Source organism: Oryctolagus cuniculus, chromosome 13 (assembly GCF_051225735.1).
Source record: "Oryctolagus cuniculus isolate XC-2025 breed Fujian yellow rabbit chromosome 13, ASM5122573v1, whole genome shotgun sequence".
NCBI classification, from domain to species: Eukaryota; Metazoa; Chordata; class Mammalia; order Lagomorpha; family Leporidae; genus Oryctolagus; species Oryctolagus cuniculus.
In genome coordinates this window covers 9,346,947-9,358,090 of record NC_142879.1, presented here as the reverse complement: position 1 = coordinate 9,358,090, position 11,144 = coordinate 9,346,947, and positions in this window count along the sequence as shown.

Below are 11,144 nucleotides of genomic sequence, written 5' to 3'. Positions count from 1 at the left end.
GAAAATAAGGATGGGCTCTTGAAGTTAACAGAATGCAATCACTGGTGGGGTTAGGGAAGAGAAAGGGGAATAAAATGACCCATCTCCTATAAATATTTCATAGAAACATAGGTACTTGAATTTGTAAGTGAATTTGGAACTCATTTGACCCTCCTATGCATCAAATAGTGGGATTTAAAAATGAACAGACCTCTGAAAAGGATATTTTCATTTAAAACCCACTGTCAATGATTTCACCAACTCCCAGTGCTTGCTTTTTTGGCCAATTCTGATTTTTAGAAAGCTCTGTTGATGTATTGAATAGGAATTTTTCTCTTTGTAATTAGCCTGATAAAATGTGTAAATAGCAAAATAAAAAATAAACCTCCTTAGGGGTGAATTACGAGAGGGGAATTGCTTATCTAGGTTCATGCGTTTTGGGCAATGTACCCTTGACTTTTAAATTCAGATAGAATTTACCCAGCTCAGGCACTTCTGCATAAAAACAGATTTCATAAAGATTTTTAAACTCTAGACTGTGAGAAAATAGCTTAAAAATTTAAGAATAATTCAATCCACATATTAGAATGAATGTGTGATAGTTTGCTAAACATATACTCCACTTATAGACAATGAATTAGGGATAAACAATGATTTTTATATCAGCTTTTACTGACTCATTAAAAGCATCTGCTTTTCTGTGCCAAGTTCTGTCTGCCATTGATCCACATAGATCTTGTCTCTCCTATTCACATCATCACTGACAATAAAATACATGAGGTGGCGACTTTGATACAGGAAGTATGGAGGCTGTGAGTACACACAGGAGGAGAAACTAGCCAGACATAAAGGGATGTGGTAAAGCACTGTCTGAGTTGGAATAAACAAGATGTGCAGGAACGTGTTGAATGAAACAAGGGCAACTTGGGCAAAGGTTAAAAGGCAATGGGTCGTGTCCTTATGGAAGAAAGGACAGGAGTTTAGTTATTACATGAATCTGGAGCATGACAAAGAGAGTACGGGAACAAGCGAGAGTGAGAGCACTCAGAGAAAAGGCTAGAGAGGTAAGACTGGATCAATGATTATGTTCATAAATATTCATTGTAAAGAGAAAGTGTTGGGAGGTGAAATTGTTAGAATAGCTAGAAACCAAGCATATTAAACAATGTAGGCTTTGGATTTTGTGGTTAGAAGTTGGAAAACCACTGAAGATTTAAAAATTGTGAATAGCCATGTTGATGTCTGAAACTGGTTTTGTGAGTGTAATGGATTGTAGTGTGCTTGACAGTGGAATCAGGGAGACCAGAGGAGTCCAGGTGAGGGATTGTTGGAGGGTGATCATAGAGTTGGAGGGAAGGTGGTAGATGTTAGGGATTTTGGAAGAAGAACTATCGGAACTGTTATGCACTGGTTCTGGAAGGTGAGAGAAATAAAGTGAGTTAAGTGATTTGATTGCAAGGAAGATGAGGTGGGGGGAAGTTTTCACAGAATTCACAGAGAAGCTAAAAAGTTCCAGAGAGTTCCAGAGAGTGTGAACTAAGGAAAGAATATAGCCCCAGAGGAGAGATTGAAGGATACAACCATTGAGGACACACAGGCTGTGAAAGAGGAGTTTGCATCAAGGAAATCACAGGAGTGGGAATGTGTTTATAAAAAACAACAGAGTGGATAATTCAGTGTTAAAAAGCTAGGGAGGTTAAGAGACCCAAAGATTGAAAAGTGCTGTTAGAGTTTTTAACCAAAAGTCATTAATGACCTTGGTGAGAGTTTTAGTGGGGCAGGGAGGACAGAAACAAGGAAGAGAAGAAAACAAGTAGAAGTGGCACCCAGGAAAAAGTGAGGCTACTTGTGGAGAGCTACTTGTCATCTGTCTCTCCCCACTCCCTCCCTCTCCTTCTTCCTCTGTCCATCCTTCAACTTTTTCTTGCCTTGTGAAAGCTGCTGACAGATACACTAGAGACAGAGACAAGACTCTGCCATTTAGCCCTTCTGGCCTGCATATTTCTAGAGGGCATCATTACAATAAAGCCTGCAGTGTGGGCGACATATTCTGAAGTTAGCCAACGATAATCCTGGACAGAGGTTGAAGACACAGGAGAAAGCAAGAATAATCAGGTTCCTGAGAAAGAAGGAGGGGCTAGAATCCAGAATGTGGTGCTGCCGTTTTGGAGAAATGGGAATACAGAAGTTACTGTTCTTTTGTTGTTGGAAGAGGTGGTGAAAGCATAGGCATCAATTCAAGCACATTTGTAGATCTGAAGAAAAAAAATTACGGGAGGTGTGATCTGATGGATTTCACTTTCTGTGTAGATCTCCCCTGTACGGGAAGATGACCAAGGAGAAGGAATTTAGATGAGATCGGGCACGTTCAGGATGGTATGGCTGTAGACAGGAGAAGGAATTTAAATGTACTCATGTCCACAGGAAGGAACCAAGTGGAAGAGGAGTGGATTCTTTTGATCGAAAGTGTAGATTCAAAGTAGCTTCAGCAAAAGGAAAAGAGCTTACTGTAGAGTTATGTTTGAGTGTGCAGTTAGATTTTAATTACTTTAAATGTAAGGCTAAAGGTATTGGACTCCATTTTGTCGACAGTAGTAGTTCACTGAAGTCTTTCCATAGCAATATGATGAAAATAAAACCCTGTTTCTAGAAAGATAAATCTGACTGAAGGTGATTAACACTGAAATAATTGAGACTAAGAAAACCATGACACTGACTGGCAGTCTATAACTGATCCTGTATGTAGTTGGGTCCTGAAGTACATTTAATGGAGTTGAAGTTTCAGTATTATCTTCTGTGTGATCAGAAAGGCTCTCTGCTTAGATTGTAAGTAGGAGGGTGACAAAGAACTTCTTTCCTTCATCTCACATTATCAGTGTAATTAGTCATCCCTGTCTTCTGCCACTTGATTTCTCCCTACTCTCTGCTTTAAGCAATAGTTTTTGTATCCTACTTTCTCCTCACTTCATCTACTGGGACCAGGAGTGCAGATTTTGTGTGACTCAGATGTATGTCTATCTATAGGTTATTTTTTTTTTTTGACAGGCAGAGTGGACAGTGAGAGAGAGACAGAGAGAAAGGTCTTCCTTTTGCCGTTGGTTCACCCTCCAATGGCCGCTGCGGCCAGTGCACCGCGCTGATCCGATGGCAGGAGCCAGGTACTTCTCCTGGCCTCCCATGGGGTGCAGGGCCCAAGAACTTGGGTCATCCTCCACTGCACTCCCTGGCCACAGCAGAGAGCTGGACTGGAAGAGGGGCAACCAGGACAGAATCCGGCACCCCGACCGGGACTAGAACCCGGTGTGCCGGCACCGCAAGGTGGAGGATTAGCCTAGTGAGCCGCAGCGCCGGCCTATCTATAGGTTATTATAGTTTTAATTTTAAAAAGAGTTGTTTGGCAAAAGCAGAACAGCCTCAGGGTGCAGCACTTGTGGGAGTCAGAAGCACTGAGAAGGTCATTTTCAGATGCACTGAGTTCAGAGGAGTCCCAGCACTGTGAAAGCTAATGGAGTATACACAAATGGTTCTGGGCTCTGAAGACAGACAGACTTAGGCTTTTGAGTTTAGTCTCTTGCTCACTGTGTGATCTGTGGCATATTAACTCAACTCTGATTCCCACTTGTCTTTTCTCTGAAATGGAACTGTTAAGATTAGAAAAATGTGTACATGCCAAAACTTACAGTTTATCTGATCTTCCTTCAACTTCTTGCAGTCTTTCACTAAGGAAATATTTCCCAAACTTTTTTATAGATATAGAAAATACTTTCTGCCACACATTCTTTCCTCTTTTTAAATTTCAGTACAGCTTCTATGTTTTTTGTTGTTCATGTGTTACATTAGTGATTGGGTTTCATAATTAGCTGAGTCTGCTACAGGGCTTCAGACACATCTGGGCGAGTCAAAGGGATCACACAAACAAGACTAGTGTCTGAAAATACTAACTGATAGAATAAAAAAGGGAGAGAATGATCCAACATGGGAAGTGGGATACACAGCAGACTCATAGAATGGCAGATGTCCTAAATAGCACTCTGGCCTCAGAATCAGCCCTTAAGGCATTTGGATCTGGCTAAAGAGCCCATGAGAGTATTTCAGGCATGGAAAGCCAAGACACTCTGGCAAAACAAACAAACAAACAAACACAAACCTAAATGAAAGATCTCTGAGTAAGATCCCAGTAGAAAGAACGGGCCATCAAAGAAGGAGGTACCTTTCTCTGAAGGGAGGAGAGAACTTCCACTTTGACTATGACCTTATCTAAATAAGATGGAAGTCAACGAACTCAAGAGGCTTCCATAGCCTTGGAAACTGATGACTAGAGCCTAGGGAGATTGATGCAAGAGTGTCAATTTGCTAAGTCAACAACAGGAGTCACTGTGTACTTACTTCTCATGTGGGATCTCTGTCCTTAATGTATTGTCCAATGTGAATTAATGCTATAACTAGTACTGAAATAGTATTTTACACTTTATGTTCTGTGTGGGTGCAAACTGATGAAATCTTTACTTAATATATACTAAATCGATCTTCTGTATATAAAGATAATTGAAAATAAATCTTGATGTGAATGGAAGGGGAGAGGTAGTGGGAGATGGGAGGGTTGTGGGTGGGAGGGAAGTTATGGGGGAGGAAAAGCCATTATAATCCATAAACTGTACTTTGGAAATTACATCTACTAAATAAAAGTTTTTTTTAAAAAGAAAATAACTACAAAACCAAAAAAAATAATGTTATTAATCTTTCCTGATCTATCTAATCCTGTAAGGGTATAAAGTTGCCTGAAATGCTATATTCAAATGTTATTTCATAAACCCAAAAAAGTAGTTGCTTAGTATTCTAAGTCACCATTCACAAATTTATTAAGTAATGAGGCACAAATAGAATATACTATAATAAAGGTAACAACAATTACACAAAATATTTAGTGATGGAAGTATGTAAAGGTGTACCGCGTATAGAATAAATAGACTATAAGAGTTGTGTTTTTGAAATTATCTGGTTTTCCAGTCCTTTAAAATATAGGACTTGTTGGATACTGTCCCAGGAACTGGCGTCCTGCTTCCAGGCCACTGCCCAGTGCCCAATACCCTGCCCCCTGTCTCCTGAGATTGCTTAGCCTTAATTTCTGCCCACATACCTGCCTTCCTATGTAGTTACTGCTGGCTTCACATCACATGGGTCACCACTTTGCTGGAACATCACAGAATACTCCTTGTGTCTCCATACCGTCTTCTATACTGAAACAGAGATAAATTCACAAATATTTAGCCCAGCTTTTGTTAAAAAGGTCATATTGACTTCCTGAGTTTAACATCTCTTCCAACCATAACACTAGCAAAACTATAGGAAAGGAATATGCAAGGTTTAGGCATGAAGTAGGAAAAGGGTTAAACAAGGAGAAAGAAAAGGACCCAATATTTATAAATAACTTTGGAATATGGAAAGCATATGAAATCAAAATTTTCTTATCTCTAAAATGGCAGAGAAAAGATAGCCTTTGTAATTTCATCTGAAAAAAATGAAGAAAACATCATTTGTAATCTGAAGACATAATTTCCAAAGTAACTAGTGCTTTAAAATTAAATGTTTGCAATCCTGTATTCGGGAGTGGATGGATATTATTAAATAAGTTATTAAATTTATCATTAAATAAATCATTTAATGATAAGATTAAACAATTCAACTCCATTTCCAATTTTTATACCAGAATATAGAGTGGCAAAGTGAAACGTCTCACCATCTCACATTTGAGAACTATGGCATTGTGGTGCAGCACATTAAGCTGCCTCTTGTAATACTGGTGTTCCATATCAGAGTGCTGGTTCAAATCCAGTCTACTCTGCTCCCTTTCCAGCTTCCTATTAATGTACCTGGGACGGCAACAAAAGATGCTCCAAGTACTTGTGCCTCTGCCATCCATTTGGAAAACCAAGTTGGAGTTCCTGGATTCTGGCTTTGGCCTGACCCTACCCTGGCTGTTGAGGCCATCTGGGGAGTTAGCCAGCAGATGAAAGACATCTGTGTATGTTGTATCTTTCTGTCTGTCTTTCTCTGTCACTCTGCCTTTCAAAATAAATAGATCTTTTAAAAAAGTACAATTCTTTAGGGATAAGGACTTGATGAAAACATGTTGTTGATAAAATTTGTTACTTGAATCCAACTAAAGACAATTTTGGTTTATTCAATTACTGATACAAATAAAAACTAACCTCAAATAGTCCATAGAACTACAATTGTATATTGGCAAAAAGAAAGAGTTCCCAGTGAAAGAATGACCTAAACTCATGAATATCATCAGTTGTGGCTTTCATTATGTTGTGGATAAACCCGCCAAGCTTCAGATGAACAATCTCCATTTTTTTTCTCATGTTAGTGGTTTGAGATGTGGAAACATTCCTTTGAGCTAAGAATAAAATAATAACAAAACCAAAAAAATGATTTTTATGTGCTTCCTAGAGAATGCATATTTGGCAAGAATTTCTATAAATACCCTGCCTTAACTTTTAAGTGAATAATTTTTCCAATTCATAAGTGCTGGATATGGTTATCCCTACTTTGACTTATTATCCTCCTTGTCTAGATTTTATGAATTTCATGAGACTGTTATAAAATTCCTATATTATCTTATTTGTACTTTCTGTTGCTTTTAAGAAATTATATTTTCTTAACATTACACATTAATTTGCTAATCTTTTTCAATACCCTCTTAGTAAAAACTGGCATACACTTTCACCACTTAAACATAGAGTATTTCAAACATGTTTATTTCTTTGTAATGATTTTGGCTCTGATGTTTTCTCTTGATAGTCATTTAAAAGAAAGAATACTTTTCATTGATGGACTTAGAGTACTTATAAATAGAGAGTTAGTAATGAATTGAATATATGTTAAGCCAGAAGTAGATTCAAGCTTCTTCTAACATTTAAATAAAATCTTAAATTGATATTAAAATAAATAATTTTTCTTAAATCAGACCTTTTAACATATTCACATACTTTTATAGGCAATCACTAAATTCTTTCTGTTTATATATAATATCTACATTTAAATGTTTCATTATTTTATGATATCCAAATTAGACAAAATGTAGAAAAATATGGAGAAATTTACATTTTGATAAGATTTTGTTTGCCATAGCATGCTAAATTTGTGCCCTTTCAAAAGCAAGCAACTGATATATTAGGTATAATATGAAGGGATGAAGAAATTTTCGTAAAATCAAGATTAATGTTACTTCAGATAAACCTTACAACAATCTACATGAGGAATTAGTAGAAATAATAAATGGATGGAACTAATCATTTAATAATCCACGATTTTTGAAGCAATTCTGAAATGTCTGATTTTATAATATATCTTTAAATATATACACACATACCCACACACAAAAAAAAGACCCACATAACATGAAAGCCCATACCTTACTCAAAAACTGAAATATTTTCTCTGCTGCCCAACATAGAAAACATTTATTTACAAGGTGATTTTAAGTTTCAGGTATAGAAAGCCTAGGCTAGGGAAAGAATATGGGCTTACCAGTTGTCTTTTCCTTAGAAGATACCCTGCCAACACTCCTAGCAGTCCTGTTGTTAAAAAAAAAATACCACCCACAAGTTGCTTACATCAAGCCAACACATATTTATCAACTATTTTACGGAAGCCCATACTTACAAATACATCACATTGCGTGGTCCACAATGCTATATTTTATTTTCTCTTTGTGATGATCCCTTTGAAACCAAGATTCTAAAGTTTCATAAGACATCCACCATTTTCTTTTTCCAGATATGCAAGGACTTTACCTGTGATTAACTTCTGTGGAACTCTGGTCTTGATATGAATGTTCTGTTTTTACATACACATATCTATGCAAAGAGAGGTTTAGTTGAATATGGAAAGTAGTACTGTAGGAGAGCAGTGCATTGCTGATAGGAGGTTTTATCTAACATTATCAGACCCTCTGAAGTGATCAGATGAGCAGAAACCATAGCTTCTTGAAAACTTCATTATAACAGTTTTTTTTTTTTTTTTTCAGAATAATTTGGCTTTTCTAGTTTTAGAAAATGTATAGCCTGGTTTAAAATCCTTTTTTACAAGGTAAGACTGAATGCAAGTAAGTAGGCCACCACTATAAGTACTTGCTACCAAACTGTTGAGAATTATTAAAAGTGAACTGTTTGGAATCGTCACAGTGAGTGTGGAACAACTGAAGACTCAAAATAGTCACTTCTCCAGCTACACTTCCCTAGTTCCTTCGGCAAGTCTTCTAGGGCAAGTTTTGGACTCTGTAGCCCAGAGTTCCTGGTTTTGTTCCTTCTGGATTGCTGTCCACTAGAAAAAAAATCTACCTTTGGCTTCTGATTTCTATGAATGCCAGACATAATGGCAATACAGGTGAGAAACACAAAACTGAGCACCAGGCACTGTTGCCAGCACAAAATGCATTTAAATAGGTACCAATTTTGTCTGCATTTATTCAAATGACTTGCTTTAAAGATGCCTTTCATTATGATCATGCTCCTGCCATTCAGTAAAGTTTAGTCACTACCTGCCCATAGTCTTAGCTTCCTCTTGGCAGCTGCTCTAAATCTGTTTTCTTGGTCCCCCGGGAAGTCGGAGATGCTCTCAGTTCTGGGTCTCCAGCTTGTAACTGAGAAGCGAGAGTGATCCTATTTAGTTTCTGTTTTTTTCCTGAGCACCTCATGCATCATTCTGTCTTTCCTGACTAGATTTCAGGACACCAATTAGAATCTTACTGTTTTCTCTGATGTATATAAGGCAACACTATCAAAGCTAGGCAAGTTGTTCTTTTCCTTGAAAAAAAAAAAAAAAAGGGACTGCTGTCCATTTGTCTAATCTAGACAGAGAGGCCTGTTAGGTTTCTGTACACTGAGACTGTGTAACCTCTGAGAACTAGCCTGATGTTGCATACCTTTGAATCAGGTTTGCATCATGTTCTCTCAGTTGGCCAGATGCTTCCACCAAGGGCTGCTGTTATCTTCTTGGCTTGGGCTCCTTGGACCACACAGGTAGCGAAAGTTTAAATGATAAACTCAGGAAAGCACAAGCCTGCTATTATGCCAAAGTAAACATATTTCTGTGTCACCAATCTTTGCTGGTGACTGGTTTGTCCTGTACACATAGTCTCTGAAGATGTATTGGCTCAGCCTTCTATCTAGTTTTCTGGGTTGTAGAAGATTCAGATTCCAGGTAATGAAGTTAGAAAATGCTGAATACAGATGTGCTTTAGTGCTAGTTTATTACTCTGGGTAAGGTTTGCCTCTGTTTTTTCCCTTGAGAATTTCTCTTACTTTTTTCCAAGCTTAATTATGTATTAAAATGGGAATATTTTTTTTCCAGCATTTGTAAGTGTCTGATACAGAGAAGATTTTTCAAGATATATCAATTCCATATTTTCATTTATACATGACATATCAAAGACACTGGAACTTCGTCCTTCCTTGTTATCACGGAGGGAAAGAACCATTATTTGCTTCTTTACGTGAGGAATGCCTTGAGCATACAAGGCACACTATTATGTAGTTGCAAAGCTGAGGCCTGATTTCTGATTACCAAATATACTTGCTGTTCCTATTCTGTATATAAGCCAGGTGAAAAGTGTATGAATTTTCTGCTATGGAATGGCAGAACAAACTTGTGCCACATCTCCTGTTTTTTTTTTTTTTTTTTTTTTTTTTCTATCAGAGATAAAAATAGCTTTTCTGCAAATAACTCCTGAAAATCTTGTTGAATTCATCTTGAAAGAGATCTGTCCTGAGGGCAATGGTGAATGGTGGTGAATGCCCCTATCCTACCCATTCATGGAGCCTGGGTGATGGCCAGTGACTCAGGGAAGCAGATTTTCCATAGTGACGCAGGCACAGGGGTAGTTTGAGGAGAAATAAGTACCTCCATGAGTGGGCAGGTGAAACATAAAGTAGTACAGCCACTGTGATTAATTTGCCAGGCTTCTTCCTTTTTTTCCTTAAAGAGCCTCCTACAGGCTTCCACCGTGTATGTGGCCATTGCACAGAGACTGGTGTACTAGACACTCGATAAATGTTTGAGGAATGAATGCATATATTCCTTTCCTAAGAGGATTCATCCAAAAAAGAAACTACCAGTAATGTTCTTTCAAGCCAGTTTTCACTTACATAAAAACTGTGCAATGGAGTTTGGGAAGAAGGATTATACGTGTAAGTTTTCTTGTATCTTATATTTTCTGAGAGATAGTCCTGCCTCTCTGCTGTAACCTTTTGAAGATCTATAATTAGTGTAGAAGTTAATGAGATATATCTAGAAATGCTAAGTTTTGTAAGTATAATTTACACAAGTATGTATTTTCCTGAGGCATGCAAATCTGAACAATGGAGTCCTTGTGACTCTTCAAATAAGGAACTGGAATGAAAGACAAAGAGAACGTTTGTGGTTTGTGTTTAGTTTGAAAATAACATAATAAAACTGTGTGTTAAAACCTCTTGGAGGACATGCTATGCAAATAAAATTGCATAAAACAAGTTTAGTTTTTAGGAAGGGTGAATAATTTTTGAAAATTTGTGATCTCAGAAGCTTCAGAAAGCTACTTTGATGTTTTCCTTCATAAAAACAAAACATGATTTTTTTTCCTCTGAAGTTTGAATATTTGGGATATTTAATATCTTTAAAACTAATGTATTAAATACTTTTCTCACATATAGGAAATGTATCCATAAAACATTTTTTCCATGAAAAAAATTAATTTTGTTCAAAGAAAATTATATTCAAACGAAAATAAGAAGTGGTTGCTGCTCTAGGAGGTAGAATCCTGGAGGCTTATAACCATGTAAGGGATACTTTTCTTTCTCTCTCTCTCTTTTTTTTAAAAAAAAGATTTTATTTATCTATTTGAGAGGTGGAGTTACAGTCAGAGAGAGGGAGAGGCAGAGAGAGAGGTCTTCGATTTGCTTGCTCACTCCCCAAATGTTGCAACGGCTGGAGCTAGGTAGATCTGAAGCCAGGAGCCTGAACCTTCTGGGTCTCCCACATGGGTGCAGGGGCCAAGCACTTGGGCCATTTTCCAGTGCTTTCCCAGGCCATTAGCAGAGAGCTGGATTGGAAGAGGAGCAGCAGGGACACAAACTGGTGCCTGTATGGGATGCTGATGCCACAGGCAGAGAAGCCTCTGT